At 43.5% G+C, this 23,648-nt stretch overlaps 1 long non-coding RNA gene across 1 annotated transcript; it reads right to left on the bottom strand.

Moving 5' to 3' along the window:
- Positions 1 to 580: 580 nt before the first annotated feature.
- Positions 581 to 17,642, bottom strand: LOC142760853 (uncharacterized). The gene is made up of 3 exons (XR_012883425.1): positions 17,557 to 17,642; positions 8,714 to 9,004; positions 581 to 1,017 (listed from the first exon to the last, which is right to left on the bottom strand). It is a non-coding gene; the product is annotated as an uncharacterized LOC142760853 (long non-coding RNA).
- Between the last annotated feature and the right edge of the window lie 6,006 nt (positions 17,643 to 23,648).

Genomic DNA, 23,648 nt, shown 5'->3' with positions numbered 1-23,648 from the left:
TGTCGCTGTCACCGCCGCTGCTGCCTCCGCTCCTAGACTGAACACATGGCCGGAAGCCGCGACCGGAAGTAGTCATCTTACTGTCCGGCCGTGGCTTCGGGTCCACATGAAAATGGCGCCGGATGTTGCTCTGCCGAAGACCTTCCTTTTGGTCGGTGTGGGAGCGGCGCATGCGCCGTTCCCACACAGACGGCGTACGCTATAGTGAATGGAACGGCTCCCGTTCGCATTCTCTATGGGGATGTATGTGCCGTATTCCATCTCTGTATGTGTCATTAATCGACACATAGAGAGATGAAAAAAAAATGGCAGCCCCCATAGAGAAGTAAAAGAAAGAAAAAAGAAAAAAGTACAACACAAAAACACAAATAAATAAAATTTATTTTAATGGCATACTAAAAGCAATAACATATAAAAAAACATTTTTCCGTGACACCTTCCCTTTAAGAAATTTTAAGTTGATAGAGGGCCGTTAACTGTTCAGGATCTTCATCTCTTGCCAGCGGGGAGAACCTGTCCTGTACACACAGGGCTTTCATCAGGAATTTCTGGGCCCCATACTGCCAAGGAGTCTGGGCCCCCACCCCACCTCATTATCATAGGTAGGGCACAGTGAAAATCAAGCTAGCAGGGTTTTTTTGGAGGGCAGGGCAGAGACAGGAGGTGGGTATCGGGAGGCAAAGGGGAGAGTCTAAGTGCCAGGGCTAGCAGAACTGAAAGTAGCAGTGTTGGCCAGGGGTAGACGCAACCTCACATAAGCTCTGTGCAGTGACAGGTAAGGGACAGCGGCTCTGTGGGGGGCAAAAAGGGAAACAGTGTATGTGCAAAGAATCTGTCAGGGTGTAGGGGGGGCAACATAAACAAAAATCATTGCCCTGAGGCTGTTGCAGTCCTATACACAGCAGAGTCACTTAGCAAAATGTAGTTCTGACTGCTACAGTCCCTAGGATCTCCCATCGCCACGGCACGCCTGAATGATGTTTTTTGCATTATCTTCACATGCAGCACACACGTTATCTGTGTAAAAACGACACAACAAAATTAATTCAGACACCGGACCTCTAAATAATTTCAGGCCCCAAACAAGAAAAAAAGTTCAGACTCTAGACAAGACTTGTTAAGTAATTGAGACACCTTTCCACCAGACCAAAGTTTAACATTCAGTCTTTTATCTACAGGAGGGAGTGGCACTATCTACAGGGGGCTGTGTAGAGCACTATCTACAGGGGGCTGTGTGGGGCGCTATCTACAGGGGACGATGTGGGTCGCTATCTACAGCGGGCTGTTTGGGACACTTTCTACAGGGGGCAGTGTGGGGCGCTATCTACAGGGGAGTGTGTGGCACTATCTACAGGATGTGTGTGTGGCACTATATACTGGGGGTGTGTGGCACTATCTACAGGGGGTGTATGGGACTATCTACAGGGGTGTGTGTGGGACTATCTGCAGGGGGTTTGTGTGGCATAATCTACAGGTGGTGCATGTGGCTCTATCTACAGGGGTGTGTGTGGCACTATCTACAGGGGTGTGTGTGTGTGGCACTATCTACAGGGGGCTGTGTGTGACACTTTCTACAGGGGTGTGTGGCACTATCTATAGGGGGCTGTGTGTGGCGCTATCTGCAGAGGGCTGTGTGGGATGTTGTCTACAGCGGGCTGTATGTGGAGCTATCTACAGGGAGCTGTGTGGGACAATTTATACAGGGGCCTGTGTGGGACACTTTCTACAGGGGGCTGTGTGGGACACTTTCTACAGGGGGTGTGGGGGACTATCTACAGGGGGCTGTGTATAGAACTATATACAGGGGTGTGTGTGGGGCTATCTACAAGGGGGTGTGGTTCCATCTACAGGGGCATGGCACTATCTATAGGGGCTGTGTGGGGCATTTTCTACAGGGGGATCTGTGTGGCACTTTCTACAGTGGGTGTGTGGCACTATCTACAGTGGGTGTGTGACACTATCTACAGGGGTGTGTGTAGCACTATCTACAGGTGAGTGTGGCACTATCTACAGGGGAGTGTTTATCACTATCTACAGAGGGGGTGTGGCAATATCTACAGGGGTGTGTGGCACTATCTACAGTGGGGTGTGTGGCACTTTCTACAGGGGGGTGTGTGTGGCGCTATCTACAGTGGGGTGTGTGGCACTATCTCTGGGGGACTGTGTGTGGCACTATCTACAGGGGGTGTGTGGCACTATCTACAGGGGGTGTGTAGCACTATCTCCGGGGGACTGTGTGTGACACTATCTACAGGGGTGTGTGTAGCACTATATACAGGTGAGTGTGGCACTATATACAGGTGTGTGTATCACTATCTACATGAGGATGTGTGACACTACCTACTGGGTGGATGTGTGGCACTACCTACAGGGGAATGTGTGGCACTACCTACAGGGGTGTGTGGCACTATCTACAGGGGAGTGTTTAGCACTATCTACAGAGGGGGTGTAGCAATATCTACAGGGGTGTGTGGCACTATCTACAGTGGGGTGTGTGTGGCACTTTCTACAGGGGGGTTTGTGTGGCGCTATCTAAAGTGGGGTGTGTGGCACTATCTCCGGGGGACTGTGTGTGGCACTATCTACAGGGGTGTGTGTGGCACTATCTACAGAGTGTGTGTGGCACTATCTACAGGGGCTGTGTGTGGCACTATCTAAAGGTGAGTGTGGCACTATATACAGGTGTGTGTGTGTGTGTGTGTGTGTGTGTGTGTGTGTGTGTGTGTGTGTGTGTGTCACTATCTACATGGGGATGTGTGACACTACCTACTGGGTGGATGTATGGCACTACCTACAGGGGAATGTGTGGCACTACCTACAGGGGTGTGTGGCACTATCTACAGGGGAGTGTTTAGCACTATCTACAGAGTGGGTGTGGCGCTATCTACAGTGGGGTGTGTGTGCCACTATCTACAGGGGGTGTGGGCGCTATCTACATGGAGTGTGTTGGGCACTATCTACAGGGGGAAGGTGGCACTTTATACAGGGGGTGTGTGTGGCATTATCTACAGGGGATTCCAGTCCAGGAGGAGCCCCTGATGTTACTATCCATATATGGACAGTAACGTCAGGGGCTACCTCTAGGAGAGTCAGCAACACTCTTGCTGGGGATTCCGCTCCTGGCGAGGTGAATGGCAGGGCAGGAGGCGGATAGTTTCCTGCTCTGCCATAGTATCGTATATATGGTAGTTGCTAGGACACGTCCGGGACAGTAATTTGCCGAAACTGTCTCTGTATATTCAGGACAGTCCCAGCAAATTCGGGACTGTTGGCAACTATGCCTCAGGTATAAGCACTCTCCCCCTACACAGGTATAAGCTCTCTTTCCTCTACCCCTCCCCTTTATAATTTCCTTCCCTTTAGATATCATCTTTTTTTCCCCCAATTATTATTCCCCTAGTATAATGCCTCCTTCAGTGTCATCCCCCTCCATTATTGTCTCCTTCCCTTTATAGCATCATTTCCTTCCCTACGCAATATCCAATCTCCTTGCCCCCATTATCATTTAACTCTACGCCCCCTCCCCCATAGAAAGCCAAAGTCTTACCCATGTCTGTATTAGTTGCTCTTAAAGTGTAGCTAAACAATTAACAAACTTTTGACATGTCATAGTGACATGTCAGAAGTTTTGATTGGTGGGGGTCAGTGCTTGGACCCCCACCAATCAAACCTTCTGACATGTCACTATGACACGTCAAACATTTGTTAAACATTTAGCTACACTTTAATACTGCAGCATAGGATTGTATCACTAGCAGCAGTTCTTAGGATGCCTCTTATCTCCTGTGCTGTGTAACCAGAGGGAGAAGACAGGTTTATTGTCACTTTTTACACAACACAGGAGATAAGCGGGCCCTTCTGGTTTTACTTTGGAGTAAATAACGGGCCCCAGCTTTGTGATGGGACCTGTTCCTTTTACCAAAATTAAATCACAAGGGCTCCACTACCCTTGAGTATATGAATTCCAGCGGGCCCCTTTTTAAAAAAAAATTATGGACGGGTCCCTGACTGCAGGACCTCCAGTACTGCCCAGATGGTGGCCCTGTGTACACAGACAACCCATTGATTTTAACAAAAACAATTTAATGCTCAATTTCTCCTGTGGTGGCGCTTCAGGGAAGTTGAACACTTAAAGAGGCTCTGTCACCAGATTTTCAAACCCCTATCTCGTATTGCAGCAGATCGGCGCTGCAATGTAGATTACAGTAACGTTTTGTTTTTTTTCAAAAAGTGACGTCACTTCCTGCCCCAGGTCCTGCATCGTGTCGGACGAGCGAGGGCACATCGGCACCAGGCGACAGAGGCTACATCGACTTACCTGCAAACGCCGATGCTGCTGCAGAATCAACTGTAGCCTCTGTCGCCTGGTGCCGATGTGCCCTCGCTCGTCCGACACGATGCAGGACCTGGGGCAGGAAGTGACGTCACAGTGTGATCTCTCGAGAACACGCTGTGTGTCTGTGCACTGCCAGAAGCTGGGTGTTAACGAAGAGAAGTGGATGATGCTGATTCGTCAGCATCATACACTTCCATTCACGACGCCCAGCTAGTAAAACAAGTAAAAACGCCCTGATGTAACGAACACAATACACGCCCAGTTGTACATAACTTTAAACACACCCAGTTGTACTTAAGAAAGGCTCATTTGCATAAATATAAAAATGGTCATAACTTGGCCAAAAATGCTCGTTTTTGAAAAAAAAAAAAACGTTACTGTTATCTACATTGCAGCGCCGATCTGCTGCAATACGAGATAGGGGTTTGGAAATCTGGTGACAGAACCTCTTTAATGACTGGTCCTCCCACAGATCACAGTGGATTACTGGTTGTCCCAGCACAAGGAAACTTTGTGATTGTCAAGGGACCCTTCTTTGGGGACAGTCCAAAGCGGAGAACGCCTGTAATCAATGCTATTTACATTTTTAAATGCAGACACAAAGAAAGATAAATACCTAAATGAACAGTGCTCTGTTCACATCAGATTTGTAAACTTTGCACGGCATATACCCCAGGAAAGCTCCCAGCACATAAGCTGAATGAATCCATAGGGCCCCATTTACTCTGTGTATGCCAAAAAAGTGTCCTGTGTCTCCATATCTAGTTTTTTATGCTGTATAGTATAGTGTAGTACACTATGCTATTAAATATAGATGACTACAGTGGGAAAAAAACTTTACTGCACGGTATATTACACAGAAGCATACATCGCAGCGTTCCAGCAGTGGTATATGTTGGAAAATCCTTCCGACGTATGCCTCTGACGGGCAGGTTCAAATGTAATGTGAACACAGCCTTATTCCAATTTTTTTATTTTTTTTGCAGGAAATGTAAACTTATATATGAATGGAAATCAATACAATGCTTTTGGGGCAGGGACAGATTTTCATTGGAGCATACCCTAGTCCCTGCTTTGCTGGGAAACCCAAAAATGCACTTTTCGATATGCTATCACTTTATAAGATGGGAAAATCCCTTTAAGGCAAGGGATTGTTGTTGTTGAAACCGGTGAATTGCTTAATCTGGACTTGTTTCCACGAAGCAAATAGAGTTCATAAACAATGTACAGTTTCAGTTATGATGAGCTAGTGAACATGTTTTGCTTGACAATAAAATGTAAACACTAAATATTAATTTATTCTGCCTGCCGAATTGAACTGCATAAGAAATATTTACCTCAAGGCTTCACGGATTTCCCAGAGGATTTTGGTTTTCAAGATAAAAAAATGTCAGATAAACTTTTCCTATGCAAGAGAACCCGACTGTGTGATGCTAATCATTGAAATCTACATTGAATACTTTATTCAACGTTTGACAATGTCCTACAAAATCAATGTCAAAATTCTGTACATAATAATAACAATAATAACAAAGGTTACATATATTTAACCATGATATTTACATATTTTTTTACATACCAGGCTGAACATTTTCCTGCTAAACAATAAAAAAGGTATTTTAATTTACAGGTAGATATCGCTATAGCTACTTGCTATAATGTGACAACTCTGATAAATGTACTGCCATGCGTCTAAATGCCACCGCTTTGTGGCCTTGCATCTATTAACATTTAATTTTACTTTTACAGCCTCACTTATCACCTCTTTTCATTCCTTCAATAATAATGATTGTTACCGTTCAATAGCGACTATTCATGAGTAGCCTCGCAAACAAAATTTCATATTAATGAACTAAAAGAATAATGGCTGTAATTGTAGAAAATGTCTAAAATGTAAAAAAAAGATGAATGATTATGTTGGTTGCTGCTAGTAAATTCTCCAGTTCTTTAAAGGAACAGTGTCATCACAAATTATTTTTTTATATGTTAAAGATGTTAGTGCTTTATTAAAAACGTTTATATTTATTTGTGTGTTTGTGTTTTACTTTTTCTTATTTTTACACTTTTTCTTCCCTATGGGGGCTGCCATTTTTTGTTCCATTTCTGTATGTGTCGATTAACGACACATACAGACATGGAATACGGCAGCCACAGTCCCATAGGGACTGCGAACGGCTCCCGTCCCATTCACTTGTGTGTACGGCGTCTGTGTGGGAACTGCGCATGCACCGCTCCCACACAGTCCAATTTGAAATTGGCGCCGTCCGGCGCCATTTTCCTGTGGACCGGAAGTCGCGGCCGGACAGTAATATTACTACTTCCGGTCGCGGCTTCCGGACTTGTGCACTTGGACCAGCGGCAGCAGACGGAGCGGACGGGCCGGAGGGAGCCGCGGCGGCAGGAGCAGGTAAGAGATTTCAATGTATGTTCGTGTTTGTGTGTGTTTACTACTGTATGTAAACCTACTACACTGTGTGTTAGCTCAAAAAATGGCGACACACAGTGTAGGAGGTTACACCGTTCAAACCCCTCGTTTATCCCGGCACTAGCCAGGATAAAGGAGGGGGGGATGCTGAGAGCTCACTAGAGCGAGGGCTTTTTACCCAATTTTGCAATGCTGCAATTTTGGGAATAGCTCCATCTAGTGACCAGAAATGGGAAGTATTCTAAATTAGAATTAATTTATAATATTTCCTGACTCGTGAAAAAAATAAAAAAAATTTGAACAATGTTTAATCACCCACACACTAAATGTTTAATTAAAAAAAAAAACATGTTTTTCTGGCAACACATTCCCTTTAAGGTACAGTAGACAATGGCTTATAAAGGGGGGAGGAATCACTTTTTTTGCTTTTATGCTTGGTAAAGGTCATTTTTGTGTTTAGACTGTATGTACCACTAGCAATTTAAAACCAAAAAGTCCCTTTGTATTTTATGCAGCCATTCATTTCTCATACCCTGGTGGGTAGTTAAGTAGTTTCTTACCAAACATATTATTATTTTTAACCCTAACATTTTTTATGTGTGGGTTGTAAGAAAATTAGTTTAAATTTAGTTTGTTTATCTGTTATGCTACATATAGACTGCAATGATTTGCAAGCAAGCAAAGCAAATTACTTCTAAAAATTATATTAGCGTTTGCTTTATAAATATGAGTGGGCAACCACAAAGAAAATAAGCTTTGGTTTATTGTGCCGGACCTGGACTGTAAACCAGAGTACCTTATGTGTTATTATCAGCATAAATAGGAGAACATACTGTTCTGCTTTTAGGTGTATAATAAAATAGATTAGTCATGAATGGGAAAGCTAAGCAAAACTGAAGAGCTATTAACAAGGGAAAGTAAAATGAAGCGAAAAGTAAATTTCTTGTATGGAGACTTTGGTTTTGTAAATCAAAGCATTTTAAAATGTGAAAGTTGTAATAATGTAATTTAAGTGTTTTCAAAGATTATTGGAGACCTTAGAGATTGATAAAGTAAATAAATGTCTAGAGTAATTTCCCATGGTATTCATATGTAATTTGTGAGATGGAAGATCAATGCTAATTTAACCATAAAGGGGCATTCCCATCTTTGCTAGGATATGTCACTACTTTATAATCGTTGTGGGTCTGACATCTAGGACCCCTACCAATCCTAGTAATGATTTTTCATGAACAGCGGCGCCCCAGCCACCCGCTGAGCAGGGAACTTCAGCAAGTGAATGGGACTGCAGTTCCCTGCCCAGCCGGGTGTGCTACAGTGCAGAGAAGACTTATAAGGTGACACTGTGGCCCCTTCATTCTCAGGATCGGAGGGGGTCCCAGAGTTCTGAGCCTCACTGATTATAAAGTGATGGCATATCCTAGGGATATGCATCACTTTAGAAGATAGGAAAAACCCTTTAAAAGATACATGAACATTCTCACTATCTAAGGGATTGTCGACCTTGTATACACGTTTTCATTGAGCAGCTTGCTGGTCAGAGGCCCGATGCTGGAAGCCTCCTTATTCAGTTTTGTCACTTAAATTAGGAAATCCAGTCAAGATGATCTGTCATAGATACATGTGAGTATATCACATTGGTGAAGCCTGTGATCTCGGACTCCCATAAGACAAACATTTCCATTGAGCGCCCCTTTAATAATGCTAAGAGATTTCTGTTACTGAAAATTATTTTTAGCATATTCCCATTGATATGAATGACCCTTTTACTTAAAATATTGTATCACATTTTCGGAAGCAGAACTCTATGAACAGTGCCAAAGAGTCGTTTGACACTATAATTGACACTATGATCAATTGCTACATGTTAACACTGTTTGTAAAATCCATACAATTCTCATATCAACCTATAGGAATGTTACATCTCTCGTACCTGTAGTGTGTAAACCCACCTTTACATTATTGAGTAGTGACATGCCTTTGTTATCCACTAATGGATTATCTTCCACAATTAAACCTTACACAGCATTTCATTGAAATGCCTCCATCATACTTCTCTCCATGTTTGGCTTCTATTTCCTCCTTGTTCTACCAAAAATTTGGATGTCTACCAGTTGATATTTTCAAAGCTTGCTAGGTATAATCTGAAGTCTTGAAAAACATTACGGTGTTTCTAATTGATAACCGCTTATTATCAATCATTTTCATGGACACAGATTTGAAGCGATTTTGAATCTTCCGCTCTAAAGTTAACGGACATAAAAGAAAATGAAATTATCTCAGTCACTTCAACACTATACAGGAATAGGAATGGATTAGACTTGATGCATAAAACTGTCATTATCCCCAGACACATGACGTCTTTGTTTTCTGTCCTGGTTGCCAGATTACAATGTATTATTTCTGAGCCTTTTCAGATAACAGGTGGAAAGCAATATCTTGAGTAAATGGTTATGTGCCTTCTTAAAGATTCATCTTGGAATTTATTTCCAATGAATACTGTTATGTTCATGTCTTGAGAGTGATCATCACTTATCTATGAAGAATTAATAGCTCATTTTTCAGCTTTATGTCCTGTGTTTTACATTACCCTACAAAGAAAGTCAACCAAAAATAATCTAATTTAATAATATGGTGTAAATGCATATTTCAAGAACTCCAATTCTTGACCCATTTAATAGTACTACATGCTCCCTTCTGGGTTATATCATTTTGCAGAATGTTTTCAGTGAAGATCAAGAGTGAGGCGAAGATTAATAAAGATCATGAAGATAATTACACAAGAATTTACTGTTACTATAACTGCATACAAAGTAGCTCCATTTGCTTCTCTTTATTAGACTATCCAATTGGTAAGATCCCTATAGGCCCCACTCTAAATAGCATAGCAGGCAGTCAATTGACAAGTGGCCCTAGTTCTGGCAGTGTAACATCCAGGAAGCTAAGTAGTGTAAAGTCATTTGTATTCTGAATGATTGACAGGTGAATTACACCTAAAATCACAGTTTGCCGTGATATAGTAAACTTCATATATTACAATCGAAATTAGTTGAATTACTTTAAGGTATATTATGTAGCTTGTAATGACTATGCATGCAAAAATAAAACATTTTAACATGACAGTTCACATTTTAAAAATACTAACACAAAAATATTAAAGCCGCATTCACCAAATGTGAGAATGCAGCACAGGTTGCAGAGAAAAGTCTGACATAATCAATCTTGTTTAACAACTATTCCTTTAGTTGACAGCAACATTTTCACATATTGTATATAATTATTTTTATTTTTTTGGGGGGGGGGGGACAAAACATGACATGTCAATAACTGAGTAACATCAAAACCTTAAATTGTTGTCTTATTTTTTTCTATGGCTAGGTGACCTGTAGTGCACCTTCATAACTGTAATAGTCACTAAAGCAAAAATAATAACCCCTCTGGCCATTATTTTGTTAAATCTAAGGATCTGCTCATATCTGGTTTTGCTTATATTTATAACCTGCATTCTGTTTGCAATCTTACAATTAGTTGATAAACACCCATTGACTTATAATGGGGTCCGTCGGGTTCTGCCGAACTGTCCTTCATTTTGACAAGAAAAATTGCGCTCACAGATGTCAACAGAGCCTAAGGGGGTTGTCACCTCCTCTATCCCCACATAACAGAGCTCCTTTTCAGGGAAATTTGGGACTCAGAAGTATAAAAACAAATATTAAAGCAAATCTCTGTTTATCATTTTTCAAAGTGTATGTGCTGAATGTCTTTTATTGTTCCTGATTTTTCTAGCTATTTGCTTTCAGGCTTCTATAGACCAGGCATTGCATTAAGGTAAATGTCAAATTTAAAGTCATGGAGAGCAAAAAGGAGATATGAAAGGAAGAAGGGTGAGCAGGGATCACACATTTCTATGAAGCCTATGTGAATTTGTAACAACATCATAAACCATTAGCTTCTAAAAATAGCTACACTCTAATATCCAAAATTAGTACATTCAGGTGTATCAGCAACACCCATTGCAAATAGGTACATAAAATCAAGTACATAGCCATGCAACATCCATAGACAAACATTGGTAGTAGTATGGGTGGTACTAAAGTACGCAATAACTTTAAACGTAAAAGTTTGTGAAATTTCTGATCTGCTAGATCTGCTCCGTCAATGGTAAGTGCTAATATTGTGAAGTAGAAGCATCTAAGAGGAACCACAGATCAGCCAGTGAAGAGTAATGTTGATACTACAGCACACAAACAGTTTGAATGTGCCCCGGGGAACAATGTAAGGCCTATAAAGACATGGTGTGATTAGTTTGGTGTTAAGGAACTCGAGTGGCCTACACAGAGCCTTGACCTCAGCCCCATCAAACACCTTAGGGATTAATTAGAGTCTCCATTGTGAGCCAGACAATCTTGTTCAACATCAGCGACGAACCTGACAAATGCTCTTTTGGCTGAATGGACACAAATTCGCACACACATTTCAAAATCTTGTCATCCCAGAAGAGTGGAGGCTGTTATAGTTGCAAAGGGGAGGCCAACTTCATAATAATACCCATGGTTTTGGAATGGGATGTCCAACAAGGTCATATAGGTGTTATGGTTAGGCGCTTTTGGCCATAGAGTATATAGACGCCTTTCTTTTACCTTTTTTAGTATAGTTATGCTTTTCTAGTGATAGCTGTCAACTCTTGCCTTAAAGACCCCATAGTGGAAGCAAAACTTGTACACTTATAATTATATACAGCAACTTATCCATAAAGTTGGTATTGGTTACAAACATCATGTTTAGTCAGTTATATCATATTCCTCCAGTGCTTTAACCTAGCAGCCTGTGTGACACCCATGGCCACGGAACGTCAGGATTACTCACCCCCCGACGGCCGCCGCCATGGATCAGTGGGCGCTAGCCTGCATCTCCTTCTCAGCGCTCACTTCCGCTTCACTCTGCACGTGCAAGCTCGTACCCAGCCTTAAAGGGCCAGCGTGCGCACCTGAATTGTATATCAAATTAGCCCATGATCATGCTGGACTATAAGAAAGGCCCTGCCCCTTCATTGCCTGAGCGTTGTTGTGTTTACCCGTGTTAGTCTTTGCAAATAGTCCCTTAGTGTTTTCCAGTTCCCAGTGTTCCCGTACCTGCTACCTCATCCTGTATCCCATGCTACCTTGTTCCTGTGCCATTGAGGGTTGGAGTCGTTTTGTGCCGTATACTACGCCTTCCATGTTACACCACGCCTGGTGTCTGCCTGCTGCCAAAGTCCCATCCGAGCCTACCCTCGCTACTGTCTGAAGTTACCACAGGTACCCTTATTCGAACTATAGACTTTGACTTGGTATCCTGTTGGCCAGCTGCTATCCCGCTACGGCGATACGGGCCAGTGGGTCAACCCAAGACCATGTCGACATCTCAAGCCATGCAAGCAGATCTGCGAGACCTTCGTTCACGACAGAACCAACTCCTCCTGGCAGTGAACTCCATTGTTCAGCGGCTAGATGCACAAGCTGCAGCCTCCTCAGCTTCTGTTCCGGTTATCTCGGCTAACCCTCCTGCTACACCACCTGTCATCACCAGTGCTGATCCCTGATTCTCGCTACCACTACCGCCTCGTTACAATGGAGATGCGAGTGCCTGCAGGGGATTTCTCAATCAGTGCCAGATCCACTTCTCTCTACATGCCAGAGCGTTCCCGCCTGATGGTGCCAGGATCACCTTCATTATTTCTCTGCTCACTGGCAAGGCCATAGCATGAGCGAACCCTATCTGGGAACGACAAGGACCAGAGACCGGTGACTTCCAGGGGTTCCTATGGACACTTCACACTGTGTTTGAGGAGCCTGGACAAGACTCATTGGCAGCTGCCTCCCTGCTGAACTTTGCCAGGGAGACACCTTCGTGGGCGAGTACGCCATTCAGTTCCGTATCCTGGCAGGTGAGCTGTCCTGGAACAATGAGGCCTTGGTGGCTACATTCTGGCAGTGACTGTCGTCCGAGATCAAGGACAAACTGTCCGCTCGTGATCTGCCATGTACCCTGAACGATCTCATTTTGCTTGCCACCCGGGTTGATATGAGGTTCCAGGAATGCTCCCAAGAGATTCGTCGGGAGAGAAGACTCCCTTGACTGGCCCCCACTTTCCCACAGTCCCTGTTGCGCTCACCAGGTGGCCCACCTGAGGAGCCTATGCAAGTTGACAGGCTGAAGTTATCCGTTTAGGAGAAACAGTGCAGACGCACTTCGGGACTTTGTCTGTATTGCGGCCTCGGAGGCCATGTCGTGTGTCTGTGTCCTCAGAAGCCAAATAAACTCCAACACCTAGGATTGGTTGGGGAGACAACAAAAGGCTATACAGCGCTGGATAGAGAACTCTCTTCTAAATTGTCCATCGCCGTGACTATAATGTCCGGCGAGAAGACCAACCGGGTCCCTGCCTATCTGGACTCTGGGTCCGCAGCCAGTTTTATCCACAAAGACCTAGTGGCTCTCCTCCAGTTGCCCACAACCTCCCTGGAGAGGCCATTGATCATCGCCTTGGTGAATGGACTACCTCTGCCAGACCCGATTGTAGCTGTGACCAAACCGCTGAGGCTCCAAGTGGGAGCCCTTCATTCCGAGCTCATCTCGTTTCTTGTTCTACCCAAGGCCGTCAACCCTGTGCTGCTGGGCCTGCCTTGGGTCTGACTACATGCCCCAGTTCTGGACTGGAATTCTGGAGAGATTCTCCAGTGAGGTCCCAAGTGTCTCAACCGCTGCCTGTGGCAGATCCATCTGGTCCAGCCTACTCGGCGTCAGTCATTGGCAGGATTGCCTTCTCATTATTCTCTGTTCTCTGATGTCTTCAGCAAGAAGGAGGTGGAGACGCTTCCTCCCCACCGGGCGTATGACTGCCCTATTGAGCTGGTTTCTGATGCGTCCCTTCCCCATGGTAGGGCATACCCTCTCTCCTTGCCAGAGACTCAGTCTATGTCGGCCTATATTAAGTAGAATTTGGAGAGGGGTTTCATATGAAAGTCCCCCTCCCCAGCCGGGGGCCGGGTTATTCTTAGTCAAAAAGAAGGATGGATCTCTGCGACCCTGCATCGACTACCGGGGTCGCAACCAGATCACGGTCAAAAATAGATATCCGTCGCCATTGATTTCAGAACTTTTTGACTGCATAGAGGAGCCAAGATTTTTTCTAAACTAGACTTGCGTGGGGCTTACAACCTAATCCGGATTCGCCAGGTTGACGAATGGAAGATGGCATTTAACACCCGAGACGGGCACAATGAATATCTGGTGATGCCCTTCGGCCTGAGTAACGCTCCCGCGGTCTTCCAAGGATTCGTCAATGACATCTTCTGGAATCTCCTCTATGTTTGTGTTGTGATTTATCTCGATGACATCTTAATTTTTTCTCCAGACATGATAACTCATCAGAGACATGTCCGTCAAGTTCTGCTGCGATTGAGGGAGAATCGCCTGTATGCCAAGTTGGAGAAGTGCATGTATGAAAGGAATTCTCTACCCTTCCTGGGCTACATAATCTCGGACCAAGGCCTCAAAATGGATCCGGAGAAAGTAATGGCCGCTGTGGAATGACCACGTCCTCAAGGCTTAAGGTCCATACAGCGTTTCTTGGGATTCGCCAATTTCTACCGGCAGTTTATCCCTAACCTCACCAACAAAGTTATGAATGCCAAGGTGTGGACTCCAGAAGCTGAATCCACATTTAATAGCCTGAAGAGTGGCAACACGTCAGCCTCTACCCTCCTTCATCCAAATGTATCTTGACAGTTTTTGTTGGATGTAGACGCATCCTCGATTGGTGCTGGCGGACCAGAGAGGTCCCAAAGGCAAGACAGTGGTATGTGGCTATTACTCTAAACTTTTCTCTTCCACACAGCGCAACTACACGATTGGGGATCGGGAGTTACTGGCCATTAAATTAGCCCTGGAGTAGTGGAGACATCTACTAGAGGGCGCAGCTCATCCCATCCTGAAATTTACGGACCACAAGAAGCTCCCATATCTCCAGTCGGCCCAATGGCTGAACCCCTATCAAGCCAGGTGGTCGCTGTTTAATGCCCGGTTCCAGTTTGAGCTCCTCTACCGCCCGACCGACAAGAATGTGGGGGCCGATGCCTTGCCCAGGTCATTCGAGACAGAGGACACCATGGAGTCTCCAAAAAATATTATTGATCCATCCTGCATTATCTCTGTCAACCCTCTGTAAGTTAGAGACATCCCTCCGGGAGGACTTTTATGCGCCTGGCAGACAGAGGGAGAATCCTTCGCTGGAGACACAGCTCCAAACTGGCAGGTCATGCGGGTGCCCTTAAGATCCGAGACCCGATTGCCCATCATTTCTGGTGGTCCATGCTGCTCAAAAACAACATGGACTTTGTTTCGTCCTGCACGGTGTGCGCAGCTAACAAGGTTGCTCACTTCAAACCTGCTGGCCTGCTCCAGCCGCTGCCTGTGCCTAATGCTCCCTGGCAGCATATAGCAATGGACTTTGTTACGGACCTGCCTCCCTCTGCTGGATGCAGTACAGTCTGGGTGGTGGTGGACCGATTTTCAAAGATGGCTCATTTCGTTCCGCTGACCGGCCTACCTCCTGCTTCTTGACTGGCTAACCTTTTCATCCAACACATCTTCCGCCTGCACGGCTTACCTCGGCATATCGTGTTTGATCAGTGGGTCAAGTTCACCTCAAAGTTCTCGGGAGCCCTCTGTAAACTCCTCAATGTAAAGTTGGACTTTTCCTCAGCTTACCATTCCCAGTCCAATGGTCAAGTCGAGAGGATCAATCAGATCATGGAGAACTTCCTACGACACTTCATCTCCAGGCAGCATGATGACTGGGTGCAGCTTCTTCCTTGAGTTCTTTTATAATAACCATACCGTTCTTCATCGTCTACGGCCAACACCAACAAATTCCTCTCCCGGTGTCCGTTACATCCGATGTGCCCGCAGCTGATTCTGCTTTCAGGGACTTCCTGCAGATGTGGCAGCAAACCCGATAGTCCATTCCGCTGGCGGTCGACCGCATGAAACGAAAGGCAGGCAAAAGGAGCAGAGAACCTCCCCAGTTTCTTCCAGGTACTAAGGTCTAGCTGTTCTCTAGAAATATCCAGCTGAGGGTGCCATCATTCAAGTTTGCTCCCAGGTTCCTTGGACCCTTCAGGATCTCGCAACAGACAACCCTGTCTCCTACAAGCTTCGGTTGCCTCCTACCCTCAAGATCCCCAACTCCTTTTTATGTCTCCCTCCTGAACTCTGTGGTCCTGAACCGCTACATCAAGATTCCTAGTCCTGCAGTTTCCCCGAGCAGTTAATCGGATATATTTGAGGCTAAGGAGATCCTGGACACCCAGAAAGTAGGAGGAAGAACTTTTTATTTGGTGGATTGGAGGGAGTTTGGTCCAGAAGAGAGGTCCTGGGAGCCAGAGGAGAACCTCAATGCTCCTACCCTCTTGAAGAAGTTTCTCTCCCGCTCTGGCCCCAAGAGGAATGGGCATAAGAGGGTGGATACTGTGACACCCATGGCTACGGGCCGTCGGGATTACTCACCCCCCGACAGCCGCAGCCATGGATCAGTGAGCACTGGCCTCAGGAGACGCCAGCGCTCACTTCTGCTTCACTCAGCTGTGTCCCGTAGGGTCAGTACGTGCACCTGAATTGTATATCAAATTAGCCCATGATCACCCTGGACTATAAGAAGGGCCCTGCCTCTTCCTTCATTGCCTGAGCGTTGTTTTTACCTGTGTTAGTCTTTGCAAATGGTCCCTTAGTGTTTTCCAGTTCCCAGTGTTCCCGTACCTGCTACCTGTATCCTGAAGTTACCACAGGTACCCTTATTCGAACTATAGACTTTGACTTGGTATCCTGTTGGCCAGCTGCTATCTGGCTATGGCGGTATGGCCCAGTGGGTCCACGCACCCATCGTGCTGCTTTATCATATTGTTAGCACTATATATTCTGATAAAACTTGTCCATTTATAATACATATTGCTGGATACAATTCATGCAGCGTTCTTCTTTGTCTGCTACAAAGCACCATTTTACACTTTACTACTACTAGGTATACTGGGGGAGATTTACTAAGCAAAATGCAACAGAACTCTGGCTAAACATGCTGCAAAAAAAAAAAACAGGCATGTGCCAAATTATTTCAATACTTACAACTCACTAGAAAGTCTTAAGAATTGCCTAGAAAAGGGGACATGGTTGAGGAATCAAAAATGCACCAGATTTATCAATGGTGTGTCCCATTCTTGCAGTTTCTGCTTGCCTGATCTAGTTTTATCGTTAGGACAGTATTGCTAAATCTACCCCCACTATATTTTCCAATATCCCTACAGCTGAATTACTACAAGGAAAAGTGCTACATGAATAAAACCAAATGTAGATGTGTACAGCAATATTATAAAGCTGTAAACTGCAGTATATATTATGTGCTTCATATAGTTTGCTGGAGGATATATGAATATATAATATGTAATGTTGCTATGTTGGAATGAAATAAGCCCTAGAAGCAGAGAATGCGTCATTAAGCGTAGTCTAGAAACCTGAATAACCAAAGTACTGACATACCTCCAGGTTATGATTGATTGCAGACCCAAATGCCAGCCATTATTAACATGTGAACGTGCTCTAACGCCTCTGCCACATTGTCACTTTCCTCCTAACTAATGGAAAAAAAATGGGAATAGTTGTGCCCACTAAGGAAGAGCTGATTTTTATGATCCAGTTACGATTACTACGAATATAAATTTTCTCATACACGTGCTGTGGCTTAATATATTGGTCTTCATACCGTAAGTTGTGCATGATTAATAGCAAAAACCACAGGAAAATGGCTGATTGCCTTGGGAAACTTCTAATTAATTATGATCCTAGATTTTTCCTTGCCTCCAATAGCAAAATAATATTTGTCTATGGGGCCATACTGAACCTCTATATGCCTCAGATTTCATACGGAGCATTAAGAGGTTCTCCTGTCACCTATGGAATCAGATTACAGTTTAGATTCTTGTGAGGCAGCTAAAAGAATGAAAGCAGCAACCTGATTGGTTATTTTATCTCCCTTCTATGTGTAAGAATCAAAATAAAAAAAATATTAGAACTTTTCTCCATAGCAACGAATCAGATTGTAGTTTACATTCTTATGAGGCAGCAGGTGAATGATAGTAGTGATCTGATTGGTTGCTATATCTCCTTACTATGTGTAAAAATCAATGTAGACAAATGTTGGAGCTGTTGTCCATAACAACCAATCAGATTTCAGTTATTTTTTTCCTGAGGCAGCTTGGACAATGAAAGCAGAAACCTGATTGGTAGTAATATGTGCCTCCGATGCATAAAAAAAACGCCAATATAGATGAAAGTTGGAGTTGTTGTCCTTAGCAACCAATCAGATCACAGCTGTAATTTGTCTGAGGCAGCTTGAAAAATTTGCAGCAATTTAATTGATTGCAACCTCTCCCTTATATAACAATCAGTATAGATGAAATTTGGAGCAGTTGCCCATAGCAACCTACTGGTGTTTATTTTTCCAAGACAATCAAAATTAACCCCTTCCCGACATTTGACGTACATGTACGTCATGGAAAGCATTGACTTCCCGCAAAATGCCGTACATGTACGTCAAACGTTTGGCACCGGCTCAGAAGCTGAGTCGGTGCCATCATCGTCGGATCTCAGCTGTATCTTACAGCTGACATCCGACTGTAACGGCGGGGACCGAAATTAGCTTCGATCCCCGCCATTAACCCCTTAAGTGCAGCGCTCAAACGCGATCGCTGCACTTAAGGTGTTTGCAGCTCATCGGAGCCCCAGCAATGAAATTGCCGGGGTTCCGGTGGCTGCAATGGCAACCGGAGGCCTAATACTGGCCTCCCGGTCTGCCTAGCACCGAAGCCGGTCAAGATCCGCCCGGCGGCGGAGCCTGATCGGCTTCCGTAGCTGCCGGCAAGATGGCGCCGGGTCAGGAGCTGATCCGGCGTCATCAGCGGTGGAAGTCAGCTGTACTGTACAGCTGACATCCACCTGTAACGGCAGGAACCGGAGCTAGCTCCGATCCCTGCCATTAACCCCTTCGATGCAGCAATCGAAAGCGATTGCTGCATCGTAGCGGTTACAAGCAGATCGCCAGCCCTGACAGGCAATCGGGACTGGCGACTGCTGTTATGGCAACAGGAGACACAATGGTCTCATGCTCTGCCATTACGGAAGCTGATTTAGGCCCCGCCGGGAGGCGAAGCCTAAACGGCTTGCTGTCAGTGAATGACTGACAGATCTAATACATTGCACTACATAGGTAGTGCAATGTATTAGAAAAAAAAAAATCTGACCGTTGGACCTTCAAGTCCCCTAGTGGGACTTGAGAAAAAGTGTAAAAAAAGTATAAAAAAGTGTAAAAAAAAGTGCAAAAAATAAAAGTTTGAAAACAATAAAAGTTTCAAGTAATCAAATAACACACAATCCCCCTTTTACTCTTATCAAGTCCTTTATTATTGAAAAATAATAATAAACCATATGTATTTGGTATCGCCACGACCGTAACGACCGGAGGTATCAAAATATTATATTATTTATTGCACGCGGTGAACAGCGTAAAAAAAAAACGTAAAAAACGTTACCAGAGTTTCTGTTTTTTGGTCACTTTGCCCTACAAATATTACAATAAAAAGTGATCAAAAAGTCGCACGTATCCAAAAATGGTACCTATAAAAACTATAGCTCGTCCCGCAAAAAACAAGCCCTCATACAACTCCGTCGACAAAAAAATTAAAACGTTATGGTTCTCACAACTTGGCGACAGAAAAAATACATTCTTTTTACAAAAGTAATTTTATTGTGCAAAAAGTTGTAAAACATAAAAAAGTGCTATAAATTAGGTATCGCCGGAATCGTACTGACCCGCTGAATAAAGTTAACATGTAGTTTATAATGCGTGGTGAACGCTGATAAAAAAAAACAAAAAAAGCTGTGCCAGAATTGCGTTTTTTTGTTTACCTAGCATCCCAAAAAATAGGATAAAAGGTGATCAAAAAGTTGCATGTACCCCAAAATGGTACCAATAATAACTACAGCTCGTCCCGCAACAAACCAGCCCTCATACTGCTACGTCTATGAAAAATAAAATTAGTTATGGCTCCAATAAGTCAGGAAATAAAAAAATATGCAGTTGTGCCCGAGGGGAACATTTCTTCTGTTTCAAGAGGCGATTTATCAAGGACCTAAAATTAGGGAACCAGGAAGGGGAGAGCCCAAACATATCCGCTGGAAGCGACGGTGCCCGTATTATACCAGGCTAATACTTTCCCAGCAAAATTCCCCAAACTACAAAGGCGCGGAGTGTGGACCAAAAGGGGGATAAGAAATGACACCATTTATCAGTGCGACACCGGCCTGTGCAGAAAGGATTGCTTCACAGCGTAACACACATCTATGGATTATTTTTATTTTTTTATACCACCTGACTATGCCCCTTATATACTCCGCCCCGCTTACATGTACCCCCACATTATAAAACACCAGCAATACTCAAACAAATATAGTGCCAAGCAAAATCCGCTCTCCAAAAGCCAAATGGTGCTCCCTCGGCCCTGAACCCTGCAGCGTCCCCAAACAGCAGTTTCCTTCAACATATATGGCATCGTCATACCCGGGAGAAACCTTTTAACAATTTTTGGGGTGTGTGTCTCCAGCATCATAAGCTGGGCATGACATATTTGCCACTGAATGGCATATCTAGGGAAAAATATTTTTTTTTAATTTGCACCATCCGCAGTGCATTCATTTATGGAAAAGACCTGTGGGGTGAAAATGCTCACTACACCCCTTAATTAATGCCTTGAGGGGTGCAGTTCCATAGTGGGGGTCACTTATCAGGGGTTTCTTTTTATTATTTCACATCTGAGCCTCTGCAGTTGTGAACCAATACTTTGTAAATCGCCAAATTAGGCCTCCACTCCGCATGGTACTCTTCACTTCTGAGCCCTGTCATATGTCCAGACAAAAGATTAGGGCCACATGTAGGGTGTTTCTAAAACCGGGAAACACCGCATAATAATTAGAGAGCTGTCTTGTTATGGTGGCACAAGCCGGGCACCACATATTGGCATATCTATGGAAAAAAATCCCATTTTCACTCTGCAACATTGAGCGCACACTAATTTCTACAAAACACCTGCAGGGTTAAAATGCTTACTACACCCCTTGGTAAATGCATTGAGGGGTGTAGTTTCCAAAATGGGGTCACTTCTGGGGGGTTTCCACTGTTTTGGGCCCACAGGTGTCCAGAAACCAATCCAGCAACATCTGCACTCCAAATGGCGGTCCTTCCCATCTGAGCCCTGCGGTTTGCCCAAACAGCAGTTTATGACCACATATGGGGTATTGCCGTACTCGGGAGAAATAGCTTTACAAATGTTGGGTTCTTTTTTTCCTTTATTTGTTGAGAAAATGAAAAAATTTGCGCTAAAGCTACGTCTTATTGAAGAAAAAGGACTGTTTTTATTTTCACTGCCTAATTCTAATAAATTCTATGAAACATCTGTGGGGTCAAAATGCTCACTACACCCCTAGATGCATTCCTCAAGAGGTGTAGTTTCCTAAATGGAGTCCCTTTTTGGGCGTTTTCATTGTTTTGTCCCCTCAGAGGCTTTGCAAATGTGACATGGCCTCCGCAAATCATTCCTGCTAAATGTGATCTCAAAAAGTCAAATAGTGCTCTTTCCCTTCTAAGCCCTGCCGTTTGTCCAAACAGCCGTTTATTACCACATGTGGGGTATTGTTTTACTCGGGAGAAATTGCTTTACAAATTTTGTGGTGCTTTTTCTCCTTTAGTCCTTCTGGAAATGAGAAAAAATTAGCTAAACCTACATTTTCTTTGAAAAAATGTAGATTATTATTTTCAGGGCCTACTTCCAATAATTTCTGCAAAAAAACTGTGGTGTCAAATCGTTCACTATACCCCTAGATAATTTCCTCAATGGGTGTTGTTTCCAAAATGGGGTCACTTGTGGGGGGTTTCCACTGTTTTATCCCCTCAGGGGCTTTGTAAATGTGACATGGCCTCCGCAAACCATTCCTGCTAAATTTGAGTTCCAAAAGCCAAATGGCGCTCTTTCCCTTCTCAGCCTCGCCGTGTGTCCAAACAGCCGTTTATTACCACATGTGGGGTACTGTTTTACTCGGGAGAAATTTCTGTACAAATTTTATGGTGATTTTTCTCCTTTAGTCCTTGTGGAAATGAAAAAAAATTAGCTAAACCTACATTTTATTTGAAAAAATGTAGATTTTCATTTTCACAGCCTACTTGCAAAAATTTCTGCAAAAAACCTGTGGGGTCAAAATGCTCACTATACCCCTAGATAATTTCCTCAAGGGGTATAGTTTCCAAAATGGGGTCACTTGTTTGGGGTTTTCACTGTTTTGTCACCTCAGGGGCTTTGTAAATGTGACATGGCCTCCGCAAACAATTCCTGCTAAATGTGAACTCCAAAAGCCAAATGGCGCTCTTTCCCTTCTCAGCCACGCCGTGTCTCCAAACAACCGTTTATTACCACATGTGAGGTATTGTTTTACTCAGGAGAAATTGCTTTACAAATTTTGTGGTGCTTTTTCTCCTTTAGTCCTTGTGGAAATGAGAAAAAAAATCGCTAAACCTACATTTTCTTTGAAGAAATGTTGATTTTAATTTTCACGGCCTACTTCCAATAATTTCTGTAAAAAACCTGTGCGGTCAAAATGCTCACTGTACCCCTAGATAATTTCCTTGAGGTGTCTAGTTTCCCAGATGGGGTCACTTTTGGGGGATTTTGACTGTTTTGGCACCGCAAGAGCCCTTCAAACCTGACATGGTGCCTAAAATATATTCTAACAAAAATAAGGCCCCAAAATCCACTAGGTGCTCCTTTGCTACTGAGGCCGGTGCTTCAGTCCAGTAGCACGCTACGGCCACATGTGGGATATTTCCTAAAACTGCAGAAACTGGGCAACAAATATTGAGTTGCATTTCTCTGGTAAAACCTTCTGTGTTATAAAAAAAATTGTATTAAAAATGTATTTCTGCAGAAAAATATGAAATTTGTAAATTTCACCTCTACTTTGCTTTAATTTCTGTGAAATGTTTAAAGGGTTAAGACATTTTCTAAATGCTGTTTTGAATACTTTGAGGGCTGAAGTTTTTAAAATGGGGTGACTTTTTTGGGGTTTCTAATATATAAGGCCCTCAAAACCACTTCACAACTGAACTGGTCCCTGTAAAAATAGCCTTTTGAAATTTTCTTGAAAATGTGAGAAATTGCTGCTAAAGTTCTAAGCCTTGTGAGGTCATAGAAAAATAAAAGGATGTTCAAAAAACGATGCCAATCTAAAGTAGACATATGGGTGATGTTAATTAGCAACAATTTTGTGTGGTATAACTGCCTGTCTTACAAGCAGATACATTTAAATTGAGAAAAATGCTAATTTTTGCAATTTTTCGCAAATTTTTGGTGTTTTTCACAATTAAATACTGAACATATCGAGCAAATTTTGCCAGTAACATAAAGTCCAATGTGTCACGAGAAAACAATCTCAGAATCGCTTGGATAGGTGAAAGCATTCTGGAGTTATTACCACATAAAGTGACACATGTCAGATTTGAAAAATGAGGCTCTGTCAGGAAGGTCAAAAGTGGCTAAAGAGGGAAGGGGTTAAGGTAAAAATGTGATTGGTTGCCATGGTTTCCATGTTTGTTGTTGTACTAATGCAATGTAAATGCATTTTTGAAAACATTAAATTTGCATCTCTTCTGATTGAGTGAACCGATTGCAATGAAATAAAAACTAAATGTTACTTCAAGTTGACCCCTATGTTTTTTAAAAAAAATTGGGTTAGTAGTTTTTATGTGATGCG

The sequence above is a fragment of the Rhinoderma darwinii genome, chromosome 4 (genome assembly GCF_050947455.1).
Source record: "Rhinoderma darwinii isolate aRhiDar2 chromosome 4, aRhiDar2.hap1, whole genome shotgun sequence".
Classification (NCBI taxonomy): Eukaryota; Metazoa; Chordata; class Amphibia; order Anura; family Rhinodermatidae; genus Rhinoderma; species Rhinoderma darwinii.
The sequence above is the reverse complement of the archived record's forward strand: the minus strand, read 5'-3'. Positions and strand labels throughout refer to the sequence as shown.